Source organism: Lontra canadensis, unplaced genomic scaffold (assembly GCF_010015895.1).
Source record: "Lontra canadensis isolate GAN:19392208 unplaced genomic scaffold, GSC_riverotter_1.0 scaffold34, whole genome shotgun sequence".
NCBI lineage: Eukaryota > Metazoa > Chordata > Mammalia > Carnivora > Mustelidae > Lontra > Lontra canadensis.
Window position 1 is genome coordinate 12,924,542 of NW_022631028.1, and position 15,056 is coordinate 12,939,597.

A 15,056-nucleotide genomic window follows, 5' to 3' on the forward strand; every position below is an offset into this window, starting at 1 on the left:
GATCGTAATAGCAAGAACAGCAGATGAGTAATAGAACAGCAGATGAGGCAACAGGGAGCAGCAGGGACCAAGTCATTAAGGACTTTGTAGGTCCTTTTGCAAAATATCAAGTATTTTTCCCTTTGTCCAAAAGTAATCGAGTCATTAAATGATTTCCAGCTGGAAGAGGGAAATAGGAGAGGGGAGAGAAACAACAAAAACATGATCAAATTTGTGTATATAGTACATTGATACATGACCACATTAGCCACTCAATGGTAACTGTACAGAAAGAATAAGAGTTAAAAGGGAATCGTAGTAATCAAGGTGAAAAAAAAATCAGTGGTTTTATATAGGAATCTAGCAATAGAATTATTTGAAAAGACTGAGGACTTAATCTAAGGGTTAAAAATTGGACTTGGCATTGTATAGATAAGTGAGAGGAAGGAAGATGTTAAGGAGGACTCCCATATATCTGATGAAGCGTTCAGTTCAGTAGTGGTATCATTTTCTGCAGAAGGAAGATAACCAGATTTGGAGTTTGATCATGAGTTCCTTATTCCACAAAAATGTATTATTCCTGTAGAAGTATGGACTATAAAAATGACTAACCCATGTAACAAAAAGAATAAGGCTGAGTGGAGCCATGATGAATTTGGGAATCATTGTGTCATGAGTATGAATAAAATATAATAGGCATAGATGAAAAAAGGGGCACCATGACTAAATGTAAGGCAACTTGATTCAAGCTGGTTAGTTGAAGAGAGTGGCTGATGGAGAATATTGAACAGGCAAAAGTGGTAAAAAAGTAGAAACCACAAAGATATGAAGCAAGCTAGAGAGTGTTGTATCATAGAGTATTTTCAGGTGAGGAAATAGTCTATGACCATTGACTGGCCAAATACATGAAGAATTAAAAGAAATATCTATAGATGTGATGACACGTATGTCACTTGTAACCTTAATTGAACTATATCTATTTAAGAAATAAGGAGTAAAGTTGAACTTAGCAAACGGCAGGTAAGAAAATAGAAGCAATGCATATAGAAGCCAATTTATAGACATTAGCTTTGGTGGAAGTTAAAATGTTTATAATTTATTGGGGAATAAAGTACACTACACATAATCTCAAATTATCACCCCACAGATTATGTCTGCATTACAGAGAAAAAGAGACTTCCTCAATGACAAGATATGCACATTCCACTCTAACCAAGTGATCAAACTTAGCATCATTAATAAAGAGACCAACTGAAATAGCATACTTCCTAATAGAATAACATGTATGAACACCATCTATGTCATATTCTTGCCAAGAATTTTTAACCTGAATCTGATCTTGAGGAAACCATCATAGAATTCAGGTAGGGAAAACTCTTAATTGTGCAGGCCCTTCAAAAATCTTGAAAAGGTAAAAGTAGAAAATATAGAGCTGTTCCAGATTAAGAGAAACTAAAGAAATTGTATTGAAAAGGCAATTTTGATGTGATCCTGAAAAAAATAATCAGATATAAAGAGTAAATATTTTTGGCCAATAGGATAAATTTAATATAGACTATAATGAAATGCTGTATCCATGTTTATTGTTTCACATGTGATAATACTAATATGATTACTGAAGAATAATAGCCTTTTATTAGAAAATAAATGCTGAGACATTTAGAGATGAAATGTAATATTCTGCAACTTATTGTTACAGCAGTAAATCACATTTTTACAATTTCCAGCACACCTAATTTCCTCGTTTCAAATATGTATTCAAGATTTTGTCTAGCATCACATTCCTTCTACCTGAAGAGCTTTCTTCAATATTTCTTTTAGTGCAGATCTGCTGACAATGTATTCTATGAGTTTTTGTGTGTCTAAAGAAAATCCTTATTTTTCCTTCATTTGTGAAAGATACTTTCATTGGGTATAGAATTGTGGGTAGACAGATTTTTCATTCAGCCTTTTAAAGATACCCTCCATTTTCTTCTGACCTGCATGATTTCTGAAGGTAAGTCTGCAATTTTTGTATTTGTTTTTTCTATATGTATGTGTTGTTTCTCTGTGTTTGCCTTTAAGATTTTCTGTCTTGACTTTTTCTGTTTGAATAGGACTTACTTAAATATTTTTAGTCTTGATTAGTATTCCTTCTGCCCTGATCTCACTTTCTTCTTGTGAGAGTCTAATTACGCCTGAGTTAGACAGTTTGATATTATCTAACAGCTCTTGGAGGCTCTGCTGTGCTTTCTTCACTGATATTCTTTATGATTTAGCTTAGGGATTCCTATTAACTTATCTTCACTTTCACTGATTCTTTCCTCAAATGTGTCAAGTCTGCTGATGAAACTGATGAAGACTTCCTTTATCACTGTTTTTAATTTATAACATATCCAATTGATTTTTCCCATCTATCTGTTTAAATTATCCTACTGATGTTCCCTGTTATCTGTGTTTTCCATTAGAGCTTTAATGCATTAATCACAGTTATTTTAAATTTTTTGTGGATCATTCCAATACCTATGTTATATCTGATTCTGGTTCTGTTGATTGCTTTGTCCCTTAGTAGTATTTTTTTCCCCTGTTTTTTTCATATGCTCTATAATATTTTGATGAGAGCTGAACATCTTGGATGGAACAGTAGAAACTAAATAGTTTCTATTCCTGGGAGTAGGCATGTTTTTACCTCTGGTAAGCCTCCCGTGTGGGAGTTTGAGTCAATCTAGCCAAGAGAGGTACTGGGTTTAGATTTGCTATGATTATCCTCAGGGTACCACTGGTTTCAATTTCCTTTAGGACAGTGGTGTTTAGGGTGAGGGTTGGTTTGCCAGAAATTTTCTTCTCAGTGTCTATTCCATTCTCCTCTTTAGGGTCTTCTCTTTGCATTGCACCTCAAAGACTGTCTTTATACCTGTTTTTGAAACCCCCAAGTTGTACTCCACTATTAGAAGTCACTGAACCTATTCAGCTTCAGCATACAGTGATGGAGGGATATTCTTGTTCTGGCGAAGCTTCAGTTTTAGGCAAACACTGTCTTCCTAGGTTTCGGGAACATGGCTGCATCAGTCTTCTTGCCCTCTTCCCAGGAACTCTGGGAAAGAGGTATAGGTTATGATTTGTTTTGTTTACATTTTCTATCTCCAGCTACAGTGTGTTTTCACCACTTGCTGAAAGTGCTTCTTCCTGCAGTTTGAAGATTTCCTTCCATAGGAGAGAGAGGGGTGAAGGATATAAATGGGGTTTCTTGCCTTTCCTGTGGTGGTTGTTTTTCCCTCCCCTTGTCTGTATTGTAAGTATTATACCACAGTAATTTTTTATAAGCTTCTGCTGGGGTCCAAAGAAGGAGCCTGTGATTGGGTACAAAGTTTTCTTATATCTCTTGCCCCAAGAATTTCTGTGGTGAGAGCCTGAATGAGAGAGAATTTCTGTGTTATCTGCAGCCATCAGCCCCATGCTCTTCTTTAACAGTTCATTATGAAGGAAGCAAAAAAATGCTACCTTACCAACTCTTTCCTTGTAGGCATGTTTTCCTTTAGATCTGGAGCTAGTTGGTATTCTTGTGATCTCAGTTCTGATTGGTTGAAGAAAAGTTGGTTCAAAAAACATTGGCATATTTTCCATCTTTGTTCATCCTAAGCAAAAATTGTTGGTTCCCTGCAACTGCCTTTCAGATGGTTCAGGGGAAAAAAAAATGGAAAGAAGGACACAGAGTATGCAAAAAAAAAAAAAAAAAAGTAAGAAAGAAAGAAAAAGGGAGTAAGGGAGTGCAAATATGGCAAGATAATAATTAGTGACTCTAAGAGAAGTAAATATGGGTATCATAATACCTACTTTTACATTTCTCTTTTGTTAACACACAGAAAGTGCTTAATTAGTTACCATACATGTAATTAAGACATAATCTGTTGAGTGATAATATAATATCCTTATTAGTCACAACCAAAATGGGTGAGTCATTTTTTTTCCATCCTAGTTGGACATTGTCACCTAAGATACTACTTCAGCTAATTCTATTTTAAAATTAGACAATCACTAAATATTTTATTTACTTCACTCTCAACAATGTTTTTAATAGAATAAAAATGGTTTTGCATAAATTTATCACTTACTGAGGGAGTCAGCTAACTGGAAAGAACATAAGATTTGGAATTAGAAAAATAGGCTTAAGTACAAATGTATTTATTTAACAAATATTGTGGAGATCCTACAGTGTTCTACTGATTGTTTTAAAGGCTTGGAAGAGAACAGTAGCTCTGCTGCCAATAGTTCTTTGAACTTGCACAAATTTATACCATCTTAACCTTGGTCTCAATCTCTCTGAAGTATGGATAATAATACCTACCTCACTTGTGATGGTTAAATTCCCTGGCATATGCTAAAGCATTCTGTAAATTATAAGCAAATTACCAAAAGCATGTTATGACAATTCTATTCTAGTTGTTTATTTTTCTTCACCTGTTAGAATTATTCTTTTTCACTCTTTCCTCCACATTTCTATAATGTCCTTGGCCTTTCTTTCTTACTTTATTTTATTATGACTGCTTACAACGTTATAGCAATTTACAACTTCATGTTAATCAAAACCATGAATTTCAGCAAAGGCAACAATCCCTCCCTAGTCTGTGACCTTTTTCCCTTTGATCCTGGCATCTGAAAGCTTTTTATACATTCTAATTCTCTTCCATTTTAATAGCTTTGTGAAGCAGTCCTATTTTCTTTGACTGATAAGATCATTGAAGGTGACCTGATTTTCTCCAGAGACGCACAATGAATAAAATACATTGCTGCACATACTTACTTACCCATATCCCCATGAAGGGGAAGAAAACTTGGAGTTGTTCTTTCTATACGGAGGTTATATTAAGAGGAAATCTCTTCTCAAAAGTTGTGATTATATATGTATCATCAAATTATGTGAGCTGCTTTTGTTATTATTGCAAATCTTTGTGGGGTTTTTGATGTTTTGTCTTGTTTTACCCACACAAAAAAAATGGAATAACAAAGTTTTAAACAAGAGATATGACTTTATTTTGTTTCTTTACTTTTTGAAGTGCTTTGAAAATACAAACATCTAAACTTTTGGGCTACATCTTGTTGAAACACAAACTTATCTATACTTCTAAACATTACGTGTATAGGTGTCTCTCCAAACATTATGTTTATGCAGTTTTGAGGTTGCAAGGTGACTTATTTCTAGCTAAGTGTGTGTCTTGCACACAGGGTACTTCATCCTTGTGATTTGTTTGTGCCATGTTAATGATTCATGGCTTAAACAACTAGGTTATTCATGAGTGTGGAAAATTGATATTTGAGAGCATTTTATTCTGCTCAGTTGGGCTTATTCTTTATAAAAAATCCAACTAGCAACATTTGCAAAAAACTGCTAAATATTCAGTATGTATCTATTGCACACATTTGTGTGCTTTCCACACACTCCAGAGCAAAACACCATCTCTATCCACCATCAGCCTTCACCTCCAGCAACCCCACCAGCATCCTTCTGCTTCTCAAAGTTTTATATTATCAAAGCACACAGCATATATTTGAAAGATGTCAAGACCTTTTGACAATCACTTACTAATATCTCCTTAATTATTTCTAGCTACTCTTCTAAGCCTTTTGTTTAGGGATGGTGACATATCTACTCAATGTTTTATCCTCCTATCCCAGAGAGACGAATAAAACTAGCTTAGCATTTCAATGCAAGAACGTTTAATGATGATATTTTCCTTATCAGGGTTAGAGTCTGAAGATAAGCATCTTACTTCTCCAGTTTTCAGAGAGGTACTCCGGTTAACAGACTTTCCACATAGTCTGTTTCTAGAGTCCTAGAAAGGTGAAACCTGGATATCAGGGTGCAATGTTCTCTGAAGTCATTGTAGAACTATAGTTACTTGGTAACTCATTTTCAGGAAGTCTTGTTGATTTCTTTCCTCTTTCAAAATAGTGTTATCCTCCTGAGCAAGGATAAATACGTATTCATAATGAGTATTCTCTTAGTTTAAAGCCCATCATTAATCTGCAGTCTTTGCTAAAATAAAGTTAAGCAGTGGGGCACCTGGGTGGCTCAGTGGGTTAAGCCTCTGCCTTCGGCTCAGGTCATGATCTCAGGGTTCTGGGATCGAGCCCCACATCGAGCTCTCTGCTGGTCGGGGAGCCTGCTTCCCCTTCTCTCTCTGCCTGCCTCTCTGCCTACTTATGATCTCTCTCTCTCTCTGTGTCAAATAAATAAATAAAATCTTTAAAAAAATATAAAGATAAGCACTCACTTATTTCTATTGCCATTTTCTCTGGCTAATTTTTTTTTTTGTTTTTAACCTCAAAAGTGTAACTCATATACAAAGTATGCATATATTTATATCATTTATCACACATTTCATATGGGCAAAGGAACAGAAAATTGATGAAACATGCCTGAATGCTTGTGGCTTAAAATTATATTTCAGTTCTAGCTATAAAAGTGTAATCCAATTGAAATGTTTATCATGCATCTGTGAATATTTTTTCTTGCATATGTAATGGTGTTGCATGGACAATTTAATTTCTTTCTTTAAAAGTAATCCTGGAAAAATTAACTTTATAGCTTTTTGAAAAGATACAACCAAAGATCAGCTCTATAGGAGTCCAAGTTCAATGCGTAAAATATATTATCTCAAATAATTATTTTATTTTTATCATTGCCCTAAATTGCTGAAAAACATTGGTACAATTTTCACAGGCATGTCTTTTTTTGTCCTTCGTGTGTGGGTTAAAGTTGTGAATTTTAAAAAGGACAAGATAAAATATTTTACATACATGAGCATGGAATTTAAAAGCAACATACAGTCTGCTAAGTTAATATTGAAATTTACAGTTCTCAGAGAAATGGAATCATCCTAACATAAAGATTATCATCAGAAAAAAATTAATGTGATGAAATAAAAATCAGAGTAAATAAAGTGAGTCTGAAGATCTAATGTGCCAAATTCTTCTATTAAAAAATATTCCATTGATTCAAAGAGATACCATGGTTTAATATCTATTATTAGTCAATTAGTAATTTCAAGTATATGGAAAGTAAATTAAAAAAAAATACATTGATCAAAGGCTAGTGTAAGGAGATTCTTGGCCGTGGTCATATTTTTTCCTTCAGCAGTAGTTAAGTACTAAAATGTCTCACAAGGGCCAATATTCTACTAATTGTACAGTACACAATTTGATTTCATATTTTTATAATCCTCAGTGTCACTTATTTTCTATGTATTTTAGACATATTTTCATATAAAATTTCCTTACTTTTTATAAATAACAGTACATCCTAGAATCAAATCCCTAATTCTGTCTTTGGGAATTTTTAAAGAAAAATGGTATCTGAGTCACTGTATTGATTTTCTGTTGCTGCAAAATATTACCACAAACTTGGTGGCTTAGAACAACCTGCATTTATCATGTCACAGTTTTTTGTGGGTCAGTATTCTGGGCACAGCTCATCTGGGGTTCTTTGATTCAAGATCTCATAGAAAGTGGTACTCAAGGTATCAAGCATGACTAGGTTTTTATCTGAAGACTCAGCTGGGAAAGGATCTGCTTTTAAACACTTAAGATTGTCAGCAGACTCAATTCCTTGAGTATTGTTGGACTGAGGGCCTCATCTCCTAGCAGTTTGTGGCCCAGAGGCTGCCCTCCATTAGCTGCCACATGGGCCTTTCCACAAAACTGCTTACTTTGGTAAAGTGTACGAGTAGCCAGTAGAGACACTTTTCTGGTAAGATAGTAATTACAGTCTTATGTAACTAATCATAGATGTGACACTCTATCCCCTCTGCTTTGTTTTGTTGATTAGATTTGTTAAAGTAATAATAATAATGCCCAAATTTGGAACTAGTTGCACTACAGTACTATAATATACTGATTTCACTGGAATATAATGATGACTTCCCTTAGGAACATCTGAAAATACATAATAGTTATTTCAATGATCCTGGGATATAATTCAAACAGCTAACTGCAAACTACATGAAATTTACATAGCCTAGGAATTAAGCATGTATGTGTACAGCAAATCTTATGAAATTAGGTATTAATTATTAGAACACTTTCACTCTTGTTATTTTTCACAAGAAGTTCAAATTAGGGAATCACATGAGACTGTAAAGTTAATAGTTATATGTAAGATTATATTGCTTATGTTTATAGAATCAGGAACAATTAGTGCTTGTTTTAGCATTACATTAATATACTTCTGGTGTAGATTAGATCAATAAGTATCTCTACCAGGAATAGTTAAAAATTTTATACATACACACACACACACACATACACACTCACACTTAAAGTATCATCATTGCATTATAGAAAGACAGTAAAGAATCACTCCTAAAATTTGTTGAATAATCATTTCTTGTTAGATTTTTGTCTAAAAAGGAATTTCATGAGGTTTGCTAGTTAATAGAGCAAGTCCTATGGGATACAGGTACCTCAAAATCCCTTCTGCTTAAAATGAATGAATTTAAGAAGTTGATCAATGATTTCCTTTTTAATTTTTTATTTGTTTTAGTTTTTACACTTAGAGATTATCTCCTCCACAGTGAAAACCGTTTGTTTAAAATAATGTTTTTTAGAACATGTGAAGAGAAAAAGAAGAGAAAAGTATAAAACACTTTCATATCAAGAAGAGCTCTGATTCCACAATAATCTAAAAAGCAGTCAGGAACCCCTAAGGATTCTCAATGGACATTTTGATAACCATTGCATTAGAATAAAACCACAAAAGTATAAAATTCTCAGCCTTGTTTGATATTGTTAAAGGCCAGTTAAAGTGCTAATATATCCAGTCCTGGCATATAGCCAGCTTCTTTAAACAGAATTTTAAACAGAATTCATGATAGAAATGAATTAGTGCCTCTAAAGCACTTAAAACAGACACAGTATAGTCTTTTAGAAAACTATAGAATATAGTATATATATATATGGTATATATATATATGTATATATATATATATACATATATATATATAGAAAGCTATATATAGCATAGTAATTAAAAGCACACTGGAGACTGCATTGGTTCAAATCCTTGCTCTGCTGTTCTGTAAACTTGAATCACTTAATCTCTGTATCTCACTGTTCTTATTTGAGACATTGAAATATTAATAATGACATCTCATGAAGTTTTATGAGGACTATATAAATTAAGAAAATAGTGACTTGCATAGATTAGGAACTATGTCCTATTTTTTGTCCTTACTATTTTCTAGTTCCTAGAGACAATCTTATCAATAAATTTTAGGCCTGTGTTATTTTCATTCATTTAACAAATATTAAGTGATTCACCTGCCAACTTTAAGGCACTATACCAAATAATAGGAAGAATATAAAAGGGAATAAGATGATTTTTGTGATAAGAGTATTTATTGTTTAATGTAGAAGGTGGATATTTGTGTATATGCTAGTAGTGTATTGAAGGAAATGGAAGAGATAACAGATACCAAATTCTCAAAATAAATTAATAAAAAGGAGTTACTTCTATGTATTTGTAGAAGAAATCATTTTGAGGGTGTCAGAATTGAACCACAAAGATGGTTGATGTTCCTGGAGGGTTACCTATCATTTGAGAAGAGATTTGCAGATGTATGTTTATATATGAAAATGTTTCATACCTTCAGACCTTCTTGTGAATACAAACCCACTTTTCACAGATGGCTTCACAAATTCCACCTACTCAATGAGAATTACTCAGGAGAGAAAATGACCTGTTTCATTTTGATCATTTTAAGAAACTTTCACAAAGACATCTTTAATTTAGAATGAACAAAATGTTGAAGCTTATGGCATGACTAGCAAAATAAAATCCAAATGCAAGTCATTTAGCCACTCTGCTTTCCACTTAGGTTTTTTCTTTTTCTTTTTTTTTTTCTCTTTAATATTTCCTATGAGTTAGGGCTCTTTCATCTTTTACGTGCAGCATGAAAAGCTAAATTGGTACCTCTTAACTCTTAATTTAGCTTTTGGAGTGGAAAAGACAACCTGAACTTGGCTGTGGTGAGAAGCACTGCTCAGTCTTGCTGGTGGGAGACCTTTTACAGTATGAAACCCCAGTTGCAATGACTAAATGTCTACCCCACTCAGGAGCCTTTCTAAAGTCATTCAATCTAGTCATATTTTTTAAATACTGGAGAGGGGGAAAGAGGTATGATAAACTGTCCTTTTCAGTGTGATTTCTCCCCCTTATCCCTGTGTAAATACTTACATAAAAGAAATATTGTCATATATAAAGTTCTTTTCCATGTTGTTTAAGAGAAAAAGAGAAAAAGTTGAGGGGTGAAACCAATCAAGGCAGGTGAAGAGGTAAGACCAGTGTGTCCTCATAAATGCCTTAATGTGAGGTTTACCTATTTTATCCACATAGAATGACAGTTCACGGTCTTCATGGTCTTCCCCATTGATCAATTTCAATGGGTAATTTCCCCCTTAAGTTGGAATTTTCCACAAGGAGCTCCACAAGCTCAAAAAGCTGCCTAATGTATACTGAAGTGCTTCTTTGGTAGCTGATCAGTTCTAACCACACATAAAATTGTTTTTTTTTTTCTTTTGTTTTTTTCTTTTCTACCCTTTTATATTCTGCCTTACATTCTTTTGAGTCATGGAAGCCAGCAGAGATGAAATAATTAAAGTTTGTGTATGTTGTACAAAAATCCTTCTTCATAGAAATAATTTTCATTTGATCTTTTATAGAATATATAGCATGTTTATATACACACTTATAGTCCATGGTGTCAGGCGACAAAGGCTTCATTTCTCCATATTGAGTCCTCATGTTATTCCCCAAGTATAATTCAGTAGTTTCTTTTCTATAGCCCAGCAGCTGCCTTGTTTTACCTTTGGTCTTGTAGTTTTCATGGGGACAGCAGTAGAGAGGGTAGGGTGGTCTGAAGATTGGTAGTAGGAATCCAGCATTGCCCCTGCTTGGGATTGGCTACATAATTTGGGAGGCCAAGGTAGAAATGAAAATGCAGGATCGCTTGTTCATAAGTTCTTGTGTGGGATCTTTATAAGTCTGGGGCACTCTGCAGTTGCCATATCAGTCCATGGCCACCTGGATAACAAAAATCCTGTGCGTAGCTGTTCTTTGGAACACAAAGTCTTTACAGTTGTTGAGTGCAGTCTATCTCTGACTCCATGAGGTTCCTCTCCTATGATGACCCTTACCTTACTTCATCCAGCCATTTCCCAAATAGGAGCCCCACACTATACTACTCCATTGACTGGACAACATGTATCTCTGTTGGATTCCACTCCCACCAACCTTCATTTTCTCTTCTTCCTCACCTTCCTCTGTAAGTGCTCATTTATCCACAATCAGTGTACTCCCCATGCCACATGCACACATCTAAAAGTTGTAGTAACAACCCAGTAATCCAAGACAAATAAGCCAGTAAACGATCAGTAGCAACTGAAAAATATTAACCCACGCCTTAAGGGTAGGAAGAAGTCAGTCTTCATGAATGCGGTAGCTGGTATGTACTTTCAGAACTGGAGGGCAATGTTTTAATTTCTTCATCTTTATCTTTCTCTTCTTTCCCAGAGGGGACTGAAAGACTTCTATAAGATACCACTTCTTATAAACTACCTCCCCCAAAATGAGATTTTATGTCAAAAATATTGACGGTTCTTATGTTCTGCTTATGGGATTAGCAAGAATTTTATTCCTTTGGAATTTTCAGGAGTTGATAATAACATTTTGGAAGTTTACAGTTTGATAATATTAGAAAAAAATTAAAAATTTTGGGATATACAGAATTAGCCATTGCCTTGTACATTTGGTTTTTCTATGGTCTCTTAGGACTAGATTTTGGTTAAAAAACAAAACAAAACAGTTCAATTGAAGTTTTTAAACAGCTTTTTTTTTTCATTTTTTCAAAGATTTTATTTATTTATTTGAGAGTGAGAGCATGAGAGAGAACAGAGAGCACAAGCAGGGTGGAGGGAGAGGGAGAAGCAGACTCCCCACTGATGTGAGGTTTCAATGCAAGGGCTCAATGCAAGGATTCCAAGATCATGACCTGAGCCAAAGGCAGATGCTTAACCAACTGAGCCACCCAGGCACCCCTTAAAATGCTTTCTATTTCAGTGAACCTAAAAATGAAAAAGAGAAATGGCTGTACCTTGTAAGAGTAAAAATTAATATTTCCAGTACCCAAGATAAATAATGATGATAAATTCAATTAAAATTCTTCATTTAAATTTAGAAAAAGGGAATATTCAGTTATCTCCAGAGAATGATAGGCTTCCTCCCAAACTTCTGTAGAAAAATATGATGTGAAATTATTATCAATGTTTTTCTACTAGGAATCTCAATTCAGTTTTCTTTTATAGGCCAAATTCCCTGGCATTTAGGGACAGGTTAGTTTTGGTTTTGGCTTTTTTTCTGTGCACATGTGTAATTGCCTATCTGTTTAGAATAGGCTTGAGCTACTTTATCCAACTGGTATCACAAATCTGGCAGGAGCACCACTGCCTTTGGCATGCAGATGTCTGTAGGTGATGTAGGAAGAAGCTGAAAAAGGCATTTGCTGTAAAAGGCAAGACTCAGCATGGGTTGACTGCTGTGTAGCCTGGTGTAGATAGAGTTGGTATATTATACAGCCTTGTGACCCAAGTTTGTGAATTTTGATGACTTAACAAAATATATATTGGTATATTATATAGCCTTGTGACCCAAGTTTATGATTTTTGATGACTTAAACAAAATGTACCCAAATCATTATCTCCTCTGAACTCTGTTGCCCCGCCCCTAACACACACACACTCACACACACACACACACACACACTCTCTATCTCTCTCTCTCTCACACACACAACCTCATTTCTAAACATCCTTCACTGCAGTTATCACTGTCTATCTTATTTTGTAAAGTAGTTGTAAAGGCATCATCATGTTTGCTAACCTCTAACTCCTTTGGATTTATCCAGTTTATTTCTGTATCCTTGAATGTGCCTGCCATACTGACTTGCACGTTCTGAAAATGCTTAGCAAGTAATCTGTTTACTGAGTGGATATATAAAATAATCTCAGTAACAATTTTTGAGCCAGGAAATTCCGATTATCTAAACCTGAACTGGTGCTATATTGTCTTCTCCAAGTCAACTACAAATCAATTAGCTATGATTACCAACATTTCATACTGAGTACAATGAGAATCCCTTGGTGGCTACATATGAACTCAATGGGAAAATAGTTCTGTGATGGAATATTAATGTCTACTAAGCTAACGGAATAGAGAGGGCTATCACCTCTGCTGTAAAGTAACTCCCAAGATGTGTTCTACCCACTCTTTCTACAGATAAATAAGGCTTCAGAGTGTTAGCAAATTTAATGTCACACAATCAGTGGCAAAATTATGATACAAACTCACACCGTCAAACTCTTGACTATATTATAATGTCTCTTCTCACACTCTACTCACTACATCTCTTTCATTGAGACTATCTTACTTTTACTATTATAGGTACTTTTATCCTTAAATGATTACAAACAGCCTATAAAAATACACATAGGTCAGTTGTTAGGTTATGAACATTAAATTAAATAAAAGATGTGACATGCTAATAGAGTACCTAGCATGTGGTGAACAATCAGTGCATATTCTTGAATATTTTTTCTTTGATGCTACTCTTCTGGTTGCTGTATTTATAAAGTCACCTTCTTCTCTGGGCCTCCATTTTTGCATAAACTCTGTGATTCACTTTACAAATAATGTGATTTTCCAGTGCAGTTTCATCTGTTGCGTAAAGTACAAGCTTATGGTTAGTTCTCTATTTGTTCAACCTTAGTTATACGTGAAAGAATCAACCCTTTAAACCTCAGATTTAAATCACCATTCAGTCTTCCCACTGTACTCACTTTACAAAGTCAAAGTATAATTAATATTCAGTAAAATACAATGATCTTGAGTGTTCAGTTCAATGAGGTTTAATAATTGTACTTACCATGAAACCACTGCTTAAAACAAGATATAAAACATTTCTATTGCCCTAGGGAATTTCTTGTGTCTTTTCTCAACTAAAAAAAAAAAAATGGAATCCCTCAAAAACCTGTATCATCCATATGTAGGCTCTATGATAATTTTCTCTGTATTGGGCCAATTTTACTTCATTCTGTCAAAGTAGGTGGTGCCCACTGCGTTTCTGATTACCTCCCCTATTCCCTCAGATCTTAGCAGAATTATTAAAAAAGAGAAAAAAACAATTCATCCAGAAATCCTCTTGAGCCAGTTTAAGATCAAGAAAGTCTTGGTGAACATGACCCCCAGACTGTTTAAAGATAGAAGTCTCTGTTTTATAAGATGTCTTTATAACATTATTGGTATTTTATTGTTTGTTTGTTTTTTTTTAAGATTTTATTTTAGAGAGAGAGCATAAGCAGGGAGAGGGGCAATGGGAGAGGGATAAGAAGACTCCCAGCTGAGCAGGGAGCACAATTCAGGACTCTATCCCAGGACTTTGGGACCATGACCTGGGTTGAAGGCAAATGCCCAAATGACTGAGCAACACATGCACCCTGATGTTATTGATATTTTAGAGGGAGAAGACAGGAAATCTCATAGAGGAGTTATGGTACCCAAATGGAACATCTTGGAGTTGTAGTCAGTACATTTCTGTCTGATTCTTAGCTCTATGAAATGAGAGATTTGGTTTTCTTAGCACAGGGTTGACCATGACTTTAGGGTAGACATGTGCTAAAAGCAAATTTATAAGTTATATAAATATAAAAATAATAGTTTATATTAATATGTATCATTAATACATTAATAATATATTTACAATCAATTGTTTTATTTTTCATTTAGTACAATATTTACATCCATTTTCAAAGAAACTCTATTCTAGTCTTTCTCAACTTACAGTTCATTATTACCCTCCTTTTTCCACTAAAGAAGCCCTTTTAGTGATCTACCCATGAAGTTTGGCTTTTTTGTTTTGTTTTGTTTTTATCAACATATGATGTATTATTTGCTTCAGGGGTACAAGTCTGTGAATCATCAGTTTTACACAATCACAGCACTCACCACACCACATACAGTTCCCAATGTCCATCACCCAGCTACCCCATTC

The 15,056-nt window shown here is 34.5% G+C and overlaps 1 protein-coding gene and 1 non-coding gene across 2 annotated transcripts in view; one reads left to right on the forward strand and one right to left on the reverse strand.

Annotated features, from left to right (window-relative positions):
- CNTN6 (contactin 6) overlaps positions 1-15,056 on the forward strand; it is a 246,849-nt gene that overhangs the window by 34,655 nt on the left and 197,138 nt on the right.
- Positions 14,011-14,112, reverse strand: LOC116873629. The gene has a single exon (XR_004383868.1). It is a non-coding gene; the product is annotated as a U6 spliceosomal RNA (small nuclear RNA).